Raw genomic sequence first — 18,128 nt, 5'->3', positions numbered from 1 at the left:
TACATATGTTTGGCAAATAAGCACCTGTAAAGATAGTTAACACAATTTATCACTAGGGAAATGTCCGTTAAAACCACAAGGAGCAACCACTACATTCCCACTAGAATTCCTAAAATGTATAAGATTGAAAATACCAAGTGTTGGCAAGGATGTAGAGCAACTAACTCTGACACTCATACACTACTGGGAATGTAAAATGGTACAGCCACTTTGGGAAAACCTTTGACAGTGTTTTAATTTAAACACACACTTACCATATAAACCCAGTAGTCCACTCCTATGTATTTCCCAATAAAAATAAAAATATGTCTACACAAAGACTTGTACATGAATGTTCATTGTTGCTTTATTCATAATCACTAAATGTTCATCAATGTGTGAGTAAAGGATTGCAGTAAATTCATATAATGGATTAATACTCAACAATAAAAAAAACCAAATTACTAATACATGCAATAACATGAGTGGATCTCAATAGCATTGAGCCAAGTGCAAGAACCCAGACGCAGATACTACATACTATATGATTTTATTTTATAACATTCTAGAAAAGGAAAATCTATAGAGACATAAAATAGTCAGTGGTTGCCAAGGGTTGAAGTTATGGGGAAGGGATTGACTGCAAAGGAACATGGGAGATGTTTGGAAAGTAATACAAACATTCTATATCTTGATTGTGATGTTGGATATAGATACCTACATGTATTGGTTCACACTTAAAAAGTACTAAGTTTTATTGCATATAAAGTATATTTCAACAAAAATAGTTCATTATAATAATATAAAAGATATTACAAGGCAATGATTGATTTATCATCAAAGGAGAAATAAAATTAAAGAATTACATAGTGATTAGAATATTGAAGTACATCTTGTTTCATTATCTTATTTTAAAAAAGTGGACAAACAATTCAGATAGTAGAACTAATTACTTATTAGTTACACACAAATTGACCTTCATTGTCTGGGAGGGCTCTTAAACCTAATGTAGTTGCTATGGAATTGCAGTGCCAACCCCCCTTGAATGAAATAAAGTGCACAGCCTTCCCATCACGCCCCCATGAGATGATGAATGCGTTTTAGATGAGTGAATGGAAAGGAAATGTAGAGAAGATATGTAAACAAGGAATTGGTAAGAGAAATTCCTACTGAATCCCAGAAGACTTCCTCTACACAGTAATTTTCAGCACTACTGTACTAGAGGACAACATGTTCACTTGGGAAGTCAATAATACAAACCTGAGTGGCTGGGGCAAACAGCAGAATGGATATATTATATGAAAAATAAATACCCTTGAGAGGGGAGCAGGGTGTGGTTAAAAACACAGACGGTATCAGAAAAATGTGACTTTGAAGATAAAGGAGTGGACCTTTGTCTTGTTCTGAATCAACTGGGAGGTATTTTTGTCAACATGGTCCTCAGATTCTCTCAAGCCATCTGAACTCTCTCATTTGATTGGCCTAAGGAGCCATTTGATTGAGTGTTTTCTTGATTAGAAAAATGAGATAAATTATTTGAGATGTGAGAGTACTTATTGAATTCCCTCAGATTGGTTGACTGGATAAAGTAGACATCAAAGACTGGATTCTATACCTGTCTCTGACAGTATAGAATTTCCTCAGTGGTAAAAACAAAAAAATAAAATAGGAAAGGAAAAGAAAACCTGGGGTAAGCAGGTGATGCTAAGACAGAGAATGACTGACTAGTTATTTGGGTGCTAGAGTCTTATATAAATGGTGAATTGGAATGATGATTATGGGCTGTGCCTTTCTACCTAAATCCTTACAATCTATTCTTGCAGAGAAAAATAAGTGATATCCCAGAGAGTTCATATTTGAATTTTCTCCAGTTTAGTTCAAATAAGGAATAATTCTAAATATTCTATCAAGTATTTATGTGTGTGTCCAGGTAACTCTCCAGTGAGCACTGAGGTTAAAAGGTAATGGATATACAAAAGGAGAAAATAAGGTCATATAACTAAAGATCAATAGGAGATAGTGGTTTGATCTATAAATACAGTTTCCAAGGGGTAATCTCAAATTGAGCATATAAGGTTAAAGACAACCAAATGTCACATTCATAGCAGAAAAAGATTAAAGAAATCAGAGAGGTGCTCTGTGGAGCCTTTGCTGTAATGCCAATGTATGGCATAGACAAAATTGAACTGCTCACTTCCCCAATGGCTTTTGTCCTCTGTCAAAGGAAAAAAGAAGATAGAATGGACATCCATAGAAGAATAGAATTTCAAGGTGGTGGAAAAAGGTTCTTTTATCTGGCAGGCACAATCTTTTAACAGTATGGAAAGCAGCATTCTCACCATTGCAGCTGAAGGGGAAAATGAGAATCGAAGGCCAGAAGGAATGCTGAATGCAGGGAAACACTGGCGAAACCACCTGAATGGGGAGGCTATGCAGAGAACAGATGAAGAGTCACCTCCAATAGTTTGTATTGTACTTCACAGAGTGTGGCCATATGCGAAGCTCATATCAAAAATTTAAATGTATTTAAAAGGAGGCAACCAAGGGATTCAAATAAAGCACATTCCTAAATTAAAGACAAGTTTAGTAGTTATCTCTCTAATTTGACTAATAAGTATAATGATTTTCATGAAAAGTGATGGAAAACTTCTCCACAGTAATTAATCCTATGACATGACCTTTAGACACGTACATTTATCCATAAAATCCACCCGGATAACAATAATCTAAACCTTAAATTGGAACCTGAAGCACGTAATGACAAATGCAAAGAAAGGAGCAACCCGGAGATCATTGAGGATTCCAGAAGAAAGAGAATCACAGAGCAGAGAGGTGCCAGCACTCTCCAGGTGAGACTTCCCAACAGAGCAGCCAGGGACTGTGACAGGCACAAAATGCAACAATGGCTGTGGGGGAATAATGTGCAAATGTCAGATCTGCACAAACAGAACATATTATTTTTAAATTATTTCCCTGAATTAATTATAGTCTGTCAATTATATTTTGTATGGCAATGTGGAATGTTCTGACTGGTCACTCAATATTTTATGATTTTGATCAATTTGGATCAGTTCATTGACCCATCAAAACTTGAACTAAAAAAAAAGAAAAAAAGTTTTATCTTGTTTATAATATGCTGGTAGTTCCTGAAACCTAGATGACTTAGCAGGGTAAAGATGCTGCATGAACTTAGCATAGAATACCTGCCAGCTTTTTCTAATACTGTTAAAACCATGACCCTCTATATTCATATTATTACAAAACCATTCACCATCTGTCTTGGTCTCCTTTGGTTACACATAATAAGGGAACCCTAGTACCCACTGCTGGTGGGAATGTAGACTAATGCAGGTACTCTGGGGGAAAAATATGGTGTTTCCTCAAAAAATTAAAAATGGAACTTCCATTTGACCCAGTGATCCCACTTCTGGGAATATATCCAAGAATCCTGAAACACCAATCAGAAAGAATATATGCACCCCTATGTTCACAGTGGTGCTATTTACACTGGCTAAGATCTGGAAACGGCCCAAGGGCCCATTAGTAGATGAGTGGGTAATAAAGTTGTGGTACATTTACACAATGGAATACTATGCAGCTGTGAAAATGAAGGATCTCTTACCTTTTGAGAGAGCATGAAGGGACCTGGAGAGAATTATGGTAAGTGAAAGAAGCCAGTCAGAGAAAGACAAGTATCACATGATCTCAATCATATGTGAAATCTAATGAACAAAATAAATTGATGAACACAATAGGTCCAGAGACATGGAATCATGGAACAGATCCACAGATCTCAGAGGGAAGGCGTAAGGGGGGATGGGAAGAGATTAACCAAAGAACTTATATGTATATATGCGTAGCCCATGGACACAGACAATAGTGCTGTGAAGGCCTGGGGTGGGGTGGAAGCCAGGTGGAGGGGTCAAAGGAAGAAAATGGGGGACACCTGTAATACTCTCAACAATAATAAAAAAAAACAACCTGAGTTGGATAAAAAAGAAAAACAAATAATAACAACAAAAACAAGTAAGGGAAAGGGAAGTGTACATGATTCATTTCCTCTTTTTACAGACTGGCCTTCTGTGTAATATGGCCCACCCATAATCCCCAAATTTGCATAATCTCAATTCAAAGTCAGTATATAATAAACTGAAGTCTCATACACATTTCCAAAATCTGAAATGAGAGAATTTGATGGTCCCACTTTAGATCCAGCATTCCACCCTGGGCCAAACAACTGTGGCTAAACAGGGATTTATAAAACATGACTAGGGCTGTTGTAGGATAGTGAGAAGAGACAACTTCCTGTGGGTGGATGGATATAATTCTCCCCCAAAAAGAGACTTCATGTATTTGGGAATGTAGCAAAATGTCCAGTACATCAGTGCTTCACAAGCTTTAATCTATCTATGATTCACCTTGGGGCCTTCTTATATGGATTTGGATTTAGTAGTTGGTGTGGGATCTGAATTTTCATTTCTACAAGATCCCAAATGATGCTGATGCTGCTGATCTGCAGATTTGGTTGTCATTCAACCAAAATTGCTTGCTTTCCTGTTTAGCATATCTCAATGGTTATTATCATGGGGCAGTCACGATGGTACACCACTCAGATCCCCTTTCAAATCAAACATGTCATGATAAGCTCAGCTAGCTGGTAGCCTCCCGCTGTGGGTACCTCAGGATCTCCTTAGCTTTCAAACTAAGGCAACACACTGCCTGGACAACTCCCAAACAATGAGTGAGCATGGGGTGTGGAGGTGGGGATAAGCATGGCTTGTCATTTCTGACCAGCATGGGACCCTTGTACTAGACAAGGGGGTTTGGATGATGAAGTGCATAGGAGTCAGCCTCCTAGGGCAAGAAGCAGGAAAGAGAAACACAATTCATCTGTGAGTTGAAATGGAGAAGAATCAGCCAGCAAGGTAAACAGTGAGCTTAAGGTATGAACAGGACAAGCAGTAACAGAAAAGTGAAGCAATGGTTGTGGAAAAGAATGACCTTCCTTCCTGAAGAAAGGAAGAATCAAAACATGAGCTTGTTGTCTGTCTTTAAATATTTGAAGATTGTCTCAGGGAGGATGGTTTTAAGGCTTCTGTGCTGCTTAAATAATAAGACTATATTTCAAATGGGGAACATGTTTCGTTTCAATACATATTTTACAATGAAGCTGCCATACTATTGTATGATTTATGAGAGAGGAAATTTTTTCATTGCCTAAAGGATTCATGCAGGGACTGTTGGAATGGGAACCAGATCGATGGCATGATCACATTAATTATAGTTGCCTGGCAGCAGAGGTCAGACAAGCCTTAAGGAAGCATATAGACTATTGGGCAAAGGTCCAAGGTCCTGGCATTAGGAAGAGTTTGGTCATTATTTTCAAGATCTGGCTATTTTGAGTGCCAGACATCCTGACAAGTGCTGGTTACAAAAATTTTCCTTAACAAAACTTTAGGCAGTTTCCTCTAAGCCTCCTTCTCAACTAGGCTTCCATTTCTGAATTTCTGTGTCTATCTTTGCATCATCCAATTTTAGCAAAATTCTGCTAAGTCAGTTTTGCAAGAATCCCCCCCCCTCTATATCTGATCACCCTTAAAATCTGATCAAATTCCTCATCCCCCACCTTGCCCCAAGTGACAGAAGGAAGATAGATCAATCCTGGGACACTCAGATCACATCTCTGGACACCTTCAAAGTGCAAGATTCTATAAATTAGAGAACATGAATTTGAAGTTCTTTTTTCATTGTCAGTAGCCTAATGATTTTAGAATTAAGTTGACCCCAGAAATTCCAAAGTTTTTAATGACTTGATAGGATAAGGGAATTTGTGCTGAGAACTCCATTGATTAAGAAAGCTCTTAAAAAATTGGTAATACTAAAGAGAGAAACTTGGAAACATTATTTTCCTCTGTGTTTAGTAAAAATTAAAGAATACGTTTTTATATAAAATTTCTTCTAGTTTGCATTTTTATATTACTTATGGAAAAAGTAAAATAAGTTTATTTAGTAATTGGAAATCAGCTCTGAATATTACAAAGGAAGCGAAAACTTGCTATGTGACTCACTCACCCATCATAACCAAAATGGATGGGAGAGAATATGGCATCCTTAGGATTTGCTTTGCACAAAGACTATCCTGTGTGATTTGAGGCTAGGAAATAAACTATTAAGGTTTAATTTGTGTGAATAATTGATGAATTAATCTTTATTTTAATTCATTTATTATAAATAATATAATTAACATTTATTAAGCTTATACTAGATACCGGTCACTCTGCCAAGCATTTTTATGAATTAGATCTTATTGAAACCTCATACCCATTGGTCGGCTGGTAAAGCAGTCCACTAAATTCCTGAATTTTGGACAGTAGTTTCTCAGGAGTTACCACAAGCTTGCTCCAGAAGGACACTACTTAAGATATGTATGAGTTAGCGTACTATGCAATAAACTGCTGTGACAAAGAGAACTAAGATGTACAGTTGTCCAAATAAGAGTTTATTTTTCTCTCACATAACAGTCTTGGAGGGAATAGAGGTCTCTGCTTCTCAGTTATCCTCTATCCTGGGCTGGAGGCTTGGCTCTGCCATCCTCAACAACATCCCCAACTGGAGTTCTAACAAGAGCCTTTGTAGACAGCAGAAGGCAGAGAGGGAAAAAAGATCAAATAAATCACTTTTAAGATAATCAGAGCTGCCCATAGCCTTTCCACTTTCATCATAGTCATCTGTGCCACACAGAATACCCATGAGGCAGTGGAGTCTGGGTGAAGAGTTCAGGCCACCCTCTGAACCCCAGTTATAAGGTGAATTATCTCAGTTTTCTTGTCTTTAAAATAAAGACAATGATAGTATCTACCACAGTTTTTTTTTTTTAAGGAATAAACAAGTTAATACACATTGTGACCTTGGAATAATTCATGGTACATTATAAATATTTGATTCAAGATAGCTATTAATATTCTTATTTAGTAGACACAGGAACTGAGAACATTACAAAAATGGCAAACAAAGATGATAATGAGTGTTCTCACTCTCACCTAATGCAAGAAGTTTTCAACGAATCACATTGCCAGTTTTGCTTCAGTATCCCAGTTGTCTTAGCCTATAAACAAAAGGACTTTCAAGGGAAGAATCATAATTAGATATAGCAAAGGCCAGGAGAGGTATATTCTTATTTGCAATCCTGAATAATTTTCAGGGTGGAATTTAAATGACAGTTGAAACCTGTGGAAATGAAATCCCCTGTTATGTGATTTCAGCTAAATCTCATGTCAAATAATCCAACCATAAACCTTTATACCACCCTGCAGGGGCAACCTTAACACTAGACAGATATGACTAGTGGACAGATTGACACAGTTTTGTGAAAAGTTATTCAAATACAGTATCTCAAATTTCTTATTATCTGGATTTCTAGTATTTTGTTCCCTTTGGAAAATACGAATAACTGAAAGTTAGTTGAACATACATAAAGAGTAATTTTAAGGATTAGTGGCCAGCCCTAGCCACTTTGGGTCAGTGGATAGAGGGTTGGCCTATGGACTGGAGGATCCTGGGCTCAATTCAGATCAAGAGCACATGCTTAGGTTGTGGGCTCTATCCCCAGTAGGAGGCAGCCAATCAATTATTCTCTGTCATCATTGATGTTTCTATCTCTCTCTTCCTCTCCCTTCCTCTCTGAAATCAATAAAAAATATATATATTTTAAAAAAAGGATTAATGGCCAACCGGGTATCCTGGATCATGGCAGAATAGGTGGATTTTACACTCACCTGCTAGGTCCAAACTGGAATTACAACTAAATTACAGAACTATTAAACTGAATAAATCACTGAAGACTAGCTGAACTGGTCTTAGAAGCAAGGATTTACAGAAGAAGCCACATCTAGACTGGTAGGAAGGGCAGAAACATGAATAAGGCTGGCCTGGCACCCATGTATCGTGGTTGAGAATACAAAGGGATATTTCAGCTGCAAAGGAGCCCCCTGAGGAATGTGGGGTCTCAATCCCACACTGGGCTTCAAACACCAGAGTGCCAGAGCTGGAAGAGGAGCCCACATAACATCTGGCTGTGAAAAATCAGTGGGGGTTCTGTCTACTAGGGAGATACTGGAGTCTTCTAGAGACACCAGTGCCCTCTTAAAGGGCCAGCACAGAAAATCTTGTTCATGGCCACTCACTCCTTGGAACAGATTGGAGTCATGTGAGGAGACATTGGGTTGTATGGGTCCAGGGAGAAAGTTGAAGGGACAGCTGCCAGGGACCCTGTGCTTAGGCCCTCTCTCACACTGCCCACAGATGCTATGCCCCTGGGTCTAGCAGACCTTCATACTGAATCAGCCTAAGGAATGCACTTGTCCCAAACTCCTGACTCTCTGTCATCCTGCCCTGCCTGCTCACACCCTGCAGAGGAGCCAGCCACCTGGACCTGTGGTGTAGACTTTCTTAGACTGTGCTTTAGGGTAAACTCAGGGGGTATCAGAAGGGGAGTTGTGTGGCTCTGGGGTGGGGATCATTTCCTCACCCCCCTTACCATATGCCTGAGTGGCACTGCCCCACTTGGGAGATCTACTAACCCCACCCTTTCAACGCCCAGTGGTTCTTGTCAAACTTGAGCCCTTCAGAAGAGTCAACCAGCTGTGGTGAACCTGGGCACAAGTCGCACTACCATTCCTGTGTAGAGTCCTATCTTCACATGGCCAAATCTTGGTCTGTTGAAATAGATTCATAGATACAGAGAACAGACTGATAGTTGCCAGAGGGTTGGGGGACTGGGTGGGAAAGGTGAAGGGAATAAGAAGTACAAATTGGTAGTTACAAAATAGTCACAGGGATGTAAAATACTGCATGGGCATATAGTCAATAATATTCTAATAACTATGTATGGTGCCAGATAGGTACTGGAAATATTGGGGGAATACTTTATAAAGTATACTAGAGGCCTGGTGCATGAAATTTGTGCACAGGTAGGGTCCTTAGGCCTGGCTGGAGATCAGGGCCAATTGGGGCCTTCCAGTTTCTGGCCATGGCCTTCCTTCATTCTGTGCCACCCCCTGGTAGTCAGTGCACATCATAGCGATTGATCGAACTCCCTATCTTCCAGTGGAACTCCCGAGAGGATACTTTGCATATTAGCCATTTATATATGAAGATGATTGTCTAATCACTATGCTATATACCTAAAATGAATACAGACTAATTAAAATTTTTATTTAAAAATTTAATTCAAATGATAACATGCATCTTCCCCCAAGTGAATTCCCCACAGTTTAGTCTTTAAGATCAGTTTCTTGTGATCCATTCATTTTCCTGATGTGGCAGGTACAGTTACCTGTTACAATTATGGAACATTGTCAATTAAAATTTACATTCAGTGCAAAAGCACTCTTAATTTTTTGCTGATGAATTCTACATTTTTTCCCTTGGACTCTCTTGCTTTGTTTCACAGTATTACTGATTCCATCCAACGTCTTAATGGAAATAAAAAAAGAAATAGAGAGACATCTGAGCTTTCTCTGAAACATTGTCTCCAAATTCTCCCATCATGGAACTAAGAGCAGAGCTGATAGGATATTCTAGTGCTCAAATAAATGCAGATCATTCTACTCCTCTCTTTGTGTGCATGCATTTTGTTTTTCATATCGGAGTTATTTGGATAGCAATGACACTGAACTGAGAAATGAGAGCAAATTGGAAGGTGTTTTGCCCTAAAGTTATGGTGAGGTAGCACAGACACAGGGAGAACCTACATCATGGGAGGAGATTCACGATGGAGGCAGCACACCAATTCTCTTCTGGATGGTTATGTGGTTTAGAAATGAGAGATTTAGAATTGAGGTATAAAACAACAACAAAACAAAACGGTAAGTAATCATGAAGTGGGAGGAGGATGGATCAGGTCTCATTTACTTGGGCTGTCGACAGAGACAGAGCTCAGATCTGTTTTTATTATGTGCCTGGATTGTGTCACGGGGGTGCTGGAGGCTTCGGACTGGGAAGAAGTCCTGTCTCCAATAACAAAGCCCCTTCTTCAAATCTGGATCTGAGAAGGAACCACTTTCCTGCTCTGGATCAGATGACCGATCAGTTTCACATTCTACCCACATTTCCCACGTATCAGTGCATGCACGTGTCTGCCCAGCTACCTTATGTTCCCCTCTGCGGCTGCTGTGGCTCCACCACCCTCCACTTGCACACTATGGCAAACTTTATCTGTCCGCTCCCCTATTCACTTAGCTCTTGAAGTCTGTCATGTTGACACCAGCTAACTCTCAAGCAACCAAGTTAAGTGAAATATTTGTCTGGAGTACCTATTGTTTTTAATTAGGGCACCCTTACATTCTCAGCAGTCCGGCAGTCCTGTGGCACTAAGAATTAGGCCATGTGCTACTTTTGTCATATGTGCTGTTGGTGACCAACAGCTTTTGGTATATTATTCTTCCAGCATTTCTCCGTGTATTTTAATGCACATGAATCACACCATATTTATAATTTTTATGTATTTTTTTCTGAACGAAGTCTTCACAGTTATTATTTTTAACATAAAAAACAGTGCACATACTGCAAAGTGTCCATCCACCGGCTCCCACAAGTATCAACATTCTGCTCTGTGTTATTAATTGTTGAAGATGTATGTTGTTTTTATGTCTTAAAACTATGAATTTGTTGTGAAGAGCGATGCTCAAAGTATATTATCTATTTAGATCTCTTCTCTTTGGCACAAATACCTGGAAGCAAAATTTCTGAGAGTCGCCCATCTCATCTCTATGTACTCCACATGTCGGGGGGTAAGCAAGGGACCCTTGGGTCTGTTTCCATTCATGCTTTGCCACTAAGGACAAGCCTTACTCTTTGGGTACTTTACGGATGAGGACTGACCCAAAGTGAGCTGCAGAGCTCAGGGATAAGGCCTGTGTTACACCGTGGGAGATCTTTGAGGGCCACCTTATGAATGTCACAGAGGCGGCTGCTGTGGTTGCAGAGACACGTGAGGAGCTGGGTCAGATCATGGTCAAAGTTGCAAATAGGTCTTCGTGCATTTTAACCAAAGAACAGTTTGAATGCTGGAGGTGTTTTTTTATTTTTTTCTTCTTCCTCCCCCAAGCCCTTCTTGACAACAAAACAAATGATGAACTGAAATCAAACACGACACTCTACCTGCAGGACCCAACGCTGACAGATGGAGCTGTGTTTAAATAGCTTCGTGTTGCCAGTTCCAATAAAAGAAAAGTACACAACAGCCCAAGTCTGATGGGAAAAGGGAAAGTGCTCAGAATGTGAAAGGGAGTCAGGTAATCATACCGGTGATGAGAGTCATCTGACCTGTCAGCACATGGCCACGTTGCCGCTGAGGTCAACTGGAAGAGACAGAGTGGTGGCCGGTGTCCAACTCCACAAGGCGAGGGCCGACAGTCTGAGGAAGCTCAGGGCTTTATGGAGCGGAGATGGGGCACGAGGGAAACCTGCCAGGTTTCTGATCTGTGTCTGGCTGGTGGGTGAGCAACAGCTGCTTTTGTTATCTAAGAACCAGGCATGCTGGGGCTGTGGGACTGCTCTCAGCGAAATAATTTTTAGGTTTTGTCAAATAAAGGCACTCAGATGACATTCTGGTGGATGAAGCCTCAGAAGGCTCTGAAAAGAAAAACAACCTTTACCTTAAATGTGTGAATTTAGTTCCAATGGGGATGCAGTCATGTATCAAGTTGAAAGACCTAAGAAATACTTTGTGGAAAGAAAAGCACCTTTTGTTCGCTCCCTGATTTGAATTGGTTCCAGCACCATCCGGAGAGAATGCTAAATCTGGTGTCTTTGATCCTCCACCGTCTGTGCCCTTCCTAACCCTCATCTTCCAGGAACGGGTCGGATCTATTCCGCAGAACTCACGCCTTCACGCGTGCTTGGCGAGATACTAGTATACCGTACTGGGTGCGTCAATGGTTTGGAATTGGCTCCCTCCCGATGTCCTCCAGTGGTACTGTGGACTCATCCGGTAGCACTGGCACAATCTTCAAAACCCATTGACACCAGCATTTATTGGTGAATATCCTTTTAAGGTCTGTGGGAATCACTAAGGTTGCAAAGATAAATACTAGCAAGTGTCACTAAAATGAAGGAGTTCATAGGAGGTGCAGGAAATAGACTTTAAATGCATCATTATAAAAGAACGTGTAGGAAGGAGGGCAAGTCGTGTGGCCACCAGGAGGGTTCTGAGGATACAGTGACTCTTGGGATTTTTGGTGAGATCTGCATAGGAGGTCCTTGGGGTGTCACTGACTGGTCTTTAAGAGAAAGGAAATCAACAAATAGATATTATTCATGGAGCACCCAAAATATACCAGGGATTAAACCAGACACTTTATTAATTCAACTAAATTAAGAGAACACCACCATGCATTAGATATCATAAGTCTCAATGTACAGATAAGGTAACTAACTGAGGGAGGTTCAGAGCTAAAGCACATACAGCCACAAAGGGTCAGAGCACAGACGTGAATGTAATTTTTCTATTTTAAAACCCATCTAATTTACTTACAGGATATTTTTCCTTACATGATATTCTTCTACTATCCCCTCCTTTTTTGATTTAAATGTTAGGAGGCTTTTGAAAATTTTATAATGTAGTCTTGATGGCTTTTAAATTTTAATTTTTGCACTATAATATTACTGTTTTAGGTTCATTACATGGTGCACAATTTTATCATGAGATGAAGTACCAATAAAAATTTTAGTTAACACCTTAGGAACACCTTTTTGTCCAGTACAATTAATTTTTCTAGAATATTCGCTTGTTTCAACTAGCCAACTTAAATTTGCCTGAAAACTTGACTACTATTTTACTGTCAAATTTATTACTCTAATAACAATCTTATTTTATCCTGTAAATATCAGTGGAAGGGATTATTTGCCTTCTTGAGTAGGTCCTGAGCATTCCTGGTGGTATGCTGGATTTAGATATCGTAAACCCACTTCCCCACACCATGGGTACAAGACAACTCAAACAATTCTTGTTGGAGTGAGAGGGCACTTTAGAAAATTAATTGTAAGGCTAAAAGCAAGACACCCATGAAAAACACACAAGGTGTCAAAACAAGCCAGAGGAAAATCATTTGGGCCAAAAATGAAATAGGATCCCAAGTCAAATTTATAGAAAATATTCCTTTATTAACTTTTGGTCGAGAATATGTTTGTATATTTTCAGAAAACAACTCCGAGACCATGTGGATTCCAGCAACAGAGAGGAATCGACAGAACTACTCCAGCCATGAAGACAGAAGAGAAGCATTCCAGAGATGGAAGACGCTGATGTGGCCTTCCCATACTAACAGTTAGCAGCTGTGCATCACTGCAGGTTGCCCAGGACCAAACCAGAGAGAGTCAGACCTGCATTTGTCCACCATCCAGAACTGTAATGTCAGTGCTGACATGTACACATAAGGAACTGTTGGACATTGAAATTGGGTCTCAAAAGAACTGTTGGCCCAGAAAGAAACTCACTACAGACTGATTTATTTGCCTGTCATCATAACCATTATTGCTTGTCTCATTTTCAGTTCTTATAAGTGTATTTCTAATAGCACATGATCTCACTCATCTAGGGGAAATAATGAACAACATAGACAGATGAACAAGAACAGACCCAGAAACAAGGAGGCATGGATCAGACTGTCGGGCCTCAGAGGGAGGGTAGGGAAGGGTGGGGGTAAAGGGGAGAGATCAACCAAAGGACTTGTGTGCAAGCATATGAGCCTAACCAGCGGTTAAGGACAACGTGGTGGGGGCATGTGTGGGGAGGAGTATGGGATGGGAATGGGGGGATGAGGACAAATATGTGATACCTTAATCAATAAAGAAATTAAAAAAAAAAACCCATGCTCCATGCTCAAGGCGACACTGCTTCAGAACAAAGGAAAGTGACAGAGATGGGTACCCAGGCGGAGAGATGGAGTTACTGCCACCAACTTTTCCCATCTGTTTCTTCATCTCTTTCCTCCAGGCCATACTCAGTATCCTGGCATTATTCTCTGCCTTGATTATGGCTCACTAATTCCATTTCTTTCTTCTGCTCCTTCAAAACACACTGTCTCATCAATTACTTTGCAGTTAGCCTTGAGACCAACATGGATAATAATGGTCTCTGACTGGAGTCTGAATGGCTGTCCACTAGTCACATGCCCTTATGAGGTGCCTCAATTTTCACAAGTGTTTGGCAGCCCAAAACTAACTCAGCTGGCTCCTGAGGCACTGGATTTTGTTCCTAACTGCATGACAGAGCTCAGTGTCCTTATGAGTCTCCTGGGGAAATTTCCATGCAGGTTCTGATTCCGTAGGTCGAAGGTGGGTCAAGAGCTGGCATTTCTATTAAGCTGCCAGAAACACTGCTGACACTCTGGCCCACTGAACGGCAAGGCTGAAGACTAACTGTGCTCAGGTTACTTATCAGAGAGAGATCTCTAACACATGGCCACTCGACCCCGTTTGAAGATCTAGAAATGAATGAGTTATGTATTCTTAATCCTCAGTAAATATTGTGTATATTCGCTGAGCTTTGGAGGGGTTTTATAAACCACTAAATAATACTTCAGTATATCTATATATAAAAGCCTAAGTGACCAGTTGACTCTGACCACCAGGGGGCAGACGCTCAATGCACAGGATCGGGCTCCCTCCTGTCTGGATCGGGCCTGCAGGGATAGGGTCAAAATTGGCTCTCTGACATTCCCCCAAGGGTCCCAGATTACAAGAGGGTGCAGGCCAGGCCAAAGGACCCCACCAGTGCACGAATCTGTGCACTGGGCCTCTAGTATTAATATAATTTCTCAATAACCCTCACAGTGGCCCTAAGAAATAGCTGTAGTTATTATATTTTACAGATGAGAAACTGAGGTTCAAATGGTTTAAGTAACTTGCCCACAGTCACTTAGCTCTTAAAGGACATAGCCAAACTTGGACCCAAAGTTGCTGTAATTGGTTCTGCCTAGTACTAGTAGCCCTGCGCACAAATCCGTATGCCAGTAGCTCGCCAGTAGCTCGCTGCCACCTCCAGTAGCTCCCCCACCCCTCTACCCTCCACCCTCCTCATAGCTTGTTGCCCTGCCCCCTCTTGTAGCTCTCCACCACCCACTTGTAGCTGGCTTCCCCACCCTCCTGCTGATCTGTGATCCAGTTGTTACGTGGTAGGTCATTACGCTTCATGGCATAACGGCCATTTGCATATCACATCTTTATTATATAGGACTAGTCACATGCCCTTATTAGATGCCTCAATTTTCACAAGTGTTTGGCAGTCCAAAACTAACCCAGATTTTTACTTATACTCTTTGCCTTACTTTCCTTATTTTAAACATATTTGTATTATTATATTGCATGGACTCTATGCTATCTAAAACATGTTGTTCTCCCCATTCCTTCAACTTCTTTATTATAGAAACAATGTAATGACAAGAAAATTGAACACAGAGCAAATTATAATTAAGAAAGCACAAAAATATGTCTATTTCCAGCCCATAGAGATAATTATTCTTAAAGTTTTACTTAACTATCCTTCCAAATGTTTCCTTCCTATGTCTGTGCTTAGCTTTTTTCTTGAAATAATGAAATATAATTCCATGTATATGTTTTGTAATTTCCTTTTTTTTCATTTAGCTATATAATGTAATTTCCAGAATGTTGTTCTTAATCAATAAGAAGTACTTGTGTAAATGAGTAGATTAACTTATTGACTTATCTCTTATTCCTGGGTTTTTGCATTGTCTTATTGTTTTTGTTTGTTTGTTGTTTTAAATTTAAACAACATCAAAGCCACTCTTTGACATTTGTGTTTGTGCATACTTTTAACTGATTTATTTTTAATTTTGTTCACTGAAGTAAGATGTTAAAATTATTCTTATAAAATCTTTAACTAAGGTAGGTAAAGGAAAACCCCTTTGGTTCCTAGATGAATCCAATTTTTGTCCCTAGGGTCCTCTCAATCTGGTGTTTTTCCTTCAAGGTCTTTTCACTGTGATACACAGATGTCCGTAGTGAATGGCTCTAGGACTTTTTTATATGAATGAGAGCATACCATATGCCTTTTAAAATTATGTTTCATAGGAAGCATTTTCTAAAAGAGACAGTGCTCACTCAGGATGTTAGAGCAGCCTTGTCATCCTACCCTCCTACCCTGCCATCCCTGTTCCTTTTCATTTGTTCATCTTTGTCAGGGTCATAAGTAGTAAATAGCACTTAGTGGTACTTCAAAACTTATTGTAAATCTATAAATACACACAAAGACATTTTTCTTAACATTTTTGGAACATTGCTCCTATTTTTAAAGTTCTCTTTGTCTACCCTTCCCTACAATCCTTGCCCCTTCCATCACCCTTCAGGGGTAACCACATTTAATAGCTTGTATGCATTGTCTTAGAACTTTTCCTGTATACAGGTAAGTGTACACACACCCAGACTGTGCACTCCTCAGAGTGCATGTGTGTGTCTTTTTAAAATAATTGACATAATCTACAAATTGGCTTTTGAAGTAAACAATATTTCTTAGAGAAGAATCAATATAAATATAGATCAGGATTTCTCAAATATATCACTACTAGAGGCCCGGTGCACAAAATTCGTGCACTGGGGAGGGTGTCCCTCAGCCCAGCCTGCACCCTCTCCAATATGGGACCCCTTGGGGATAGGGCCTAAACCTGCAGTTGGACATCCCTCTCACAATCCGGGACCGCTGGCTCCTAACTGCTCACCTGCCTGCCTGATTGCCCCCTAACTGCTCCCTTGCTGGCCTGATTGACACCTAACTGCCCCTCTGCAGGCCTAATTGCCCCCAAATACCCTCCCCTGCTGGCCTGATCACCCCAAGGTTTTTATTAGTTTAGATATGACCCTGCACAGAAAATTTTACTAACCCTGCTTTACAATAAGGGCTTGACGATTGAGTCATTAGGACGAGACACCAAGATTTCCTTTCTTTGAATAGTGAAGGGGACAATTATCTTGTCTTTAAGTTGCCCCAAAATTAAAATGAGATAATGACTTAGAAAAGTATAAAAGCACCATATAAAGACAACTCTTTAAAATTAAAAACACTATTTTAATTCTCCCCTTCCTTCCTTTACAGCTTTTATTTAAACTTTGAAATTTATAAAAATTTCACTCCAATTTTCATTTCTTTACATTCAATATTATTTTATATTGGTTTCAGGTTTTATATTAGTTACAGAATAGTGGTTAGAAAATCATATACTTTACAAAGTGTTCCCTGATATTTCTAGTACCCACCTGGCATCATACCATCATTACAACACTATTGACTATATTCCCTATTTAAGTGACAATGGGTTTACAGGTTCCTTTCAGTCTTTCTTTTGTGTTGCTCGTCCTTCCTTTTCTTTCTCAATTCTTCTCTCATTTTCTTTATATAGTATCTCAATTGGCCATCAAAGCTCAGTGAAGGCACTGGGACACGCTTCATCCATTTTACAGACCAGGAAACTGAGGCCAATTCCAGTTGGCTGTGGAACTTGACTCAGCACACAGGAAGCCCTCAGAGCCATGCTCTTTGCGCTTCCTAAGGGGCAGCTGCCCAGCAAACAGAACAAACCTTCCAGTCAGGCTTCCAAGCCTCTTTCTCGAGCACCTCTTCATTGCGGATGCTCCACATTCTTTCCTCTCCCCGTCCCCTGCCCCCCATTCTTTACTGCCCCTGCTTCTCTGGAGCAGGTGGAAGGCTTTGCACTCACTGCCTAGGCATGCTCTGCCATGGGGCAGGGCACCACGGGCTTGCTTTTGGGTCAAGGCAGGAGCAGGAGTCACTGCCTCTGAAGTGTGAAGGCTGCCTGAGAAATCCTGGTTAGCACTGGGAGCTTCTCTGAATCACATCAGTCAGTCCAGTACCCTGCAGTGCAGCACCCCTCCACTGAGGTGGCACCACCCCTCAACCCCTGTCTCAGGGGTGAGGGTCCTTGCCCCTCTGCCTGGAGTCCTTCCATGCCCCTTGATCCCTGGCAGGGCTCTAGTACCCACCTGGCATCTACCATCATTACAACACTATTGACTATATTCACCATTCACGGGCATCTTGGGGCCACTGCAGAACCCCTGTCTCTCTGCAGATGAGGCAGATTCCCTTGGTCTCCGTGAAGTTATGAATCTGTGGC

Source organism: Cnephaeus nilssonii (assembly GCF_951640355.1).
Source record: "Cnephaeus nilssonii genome assembly, chromosome: 10".
In the NCBI taxonomy this organism is placed as follows: Eukaryota; Metazoa; Chordata; class Mammalia; order Chiroptera; family Vespertilionidae; genus Cnephaeus; species Cnephaeus nilssonii.
This window is presented reverse-complemented; position numbering follows the sequence as displayed.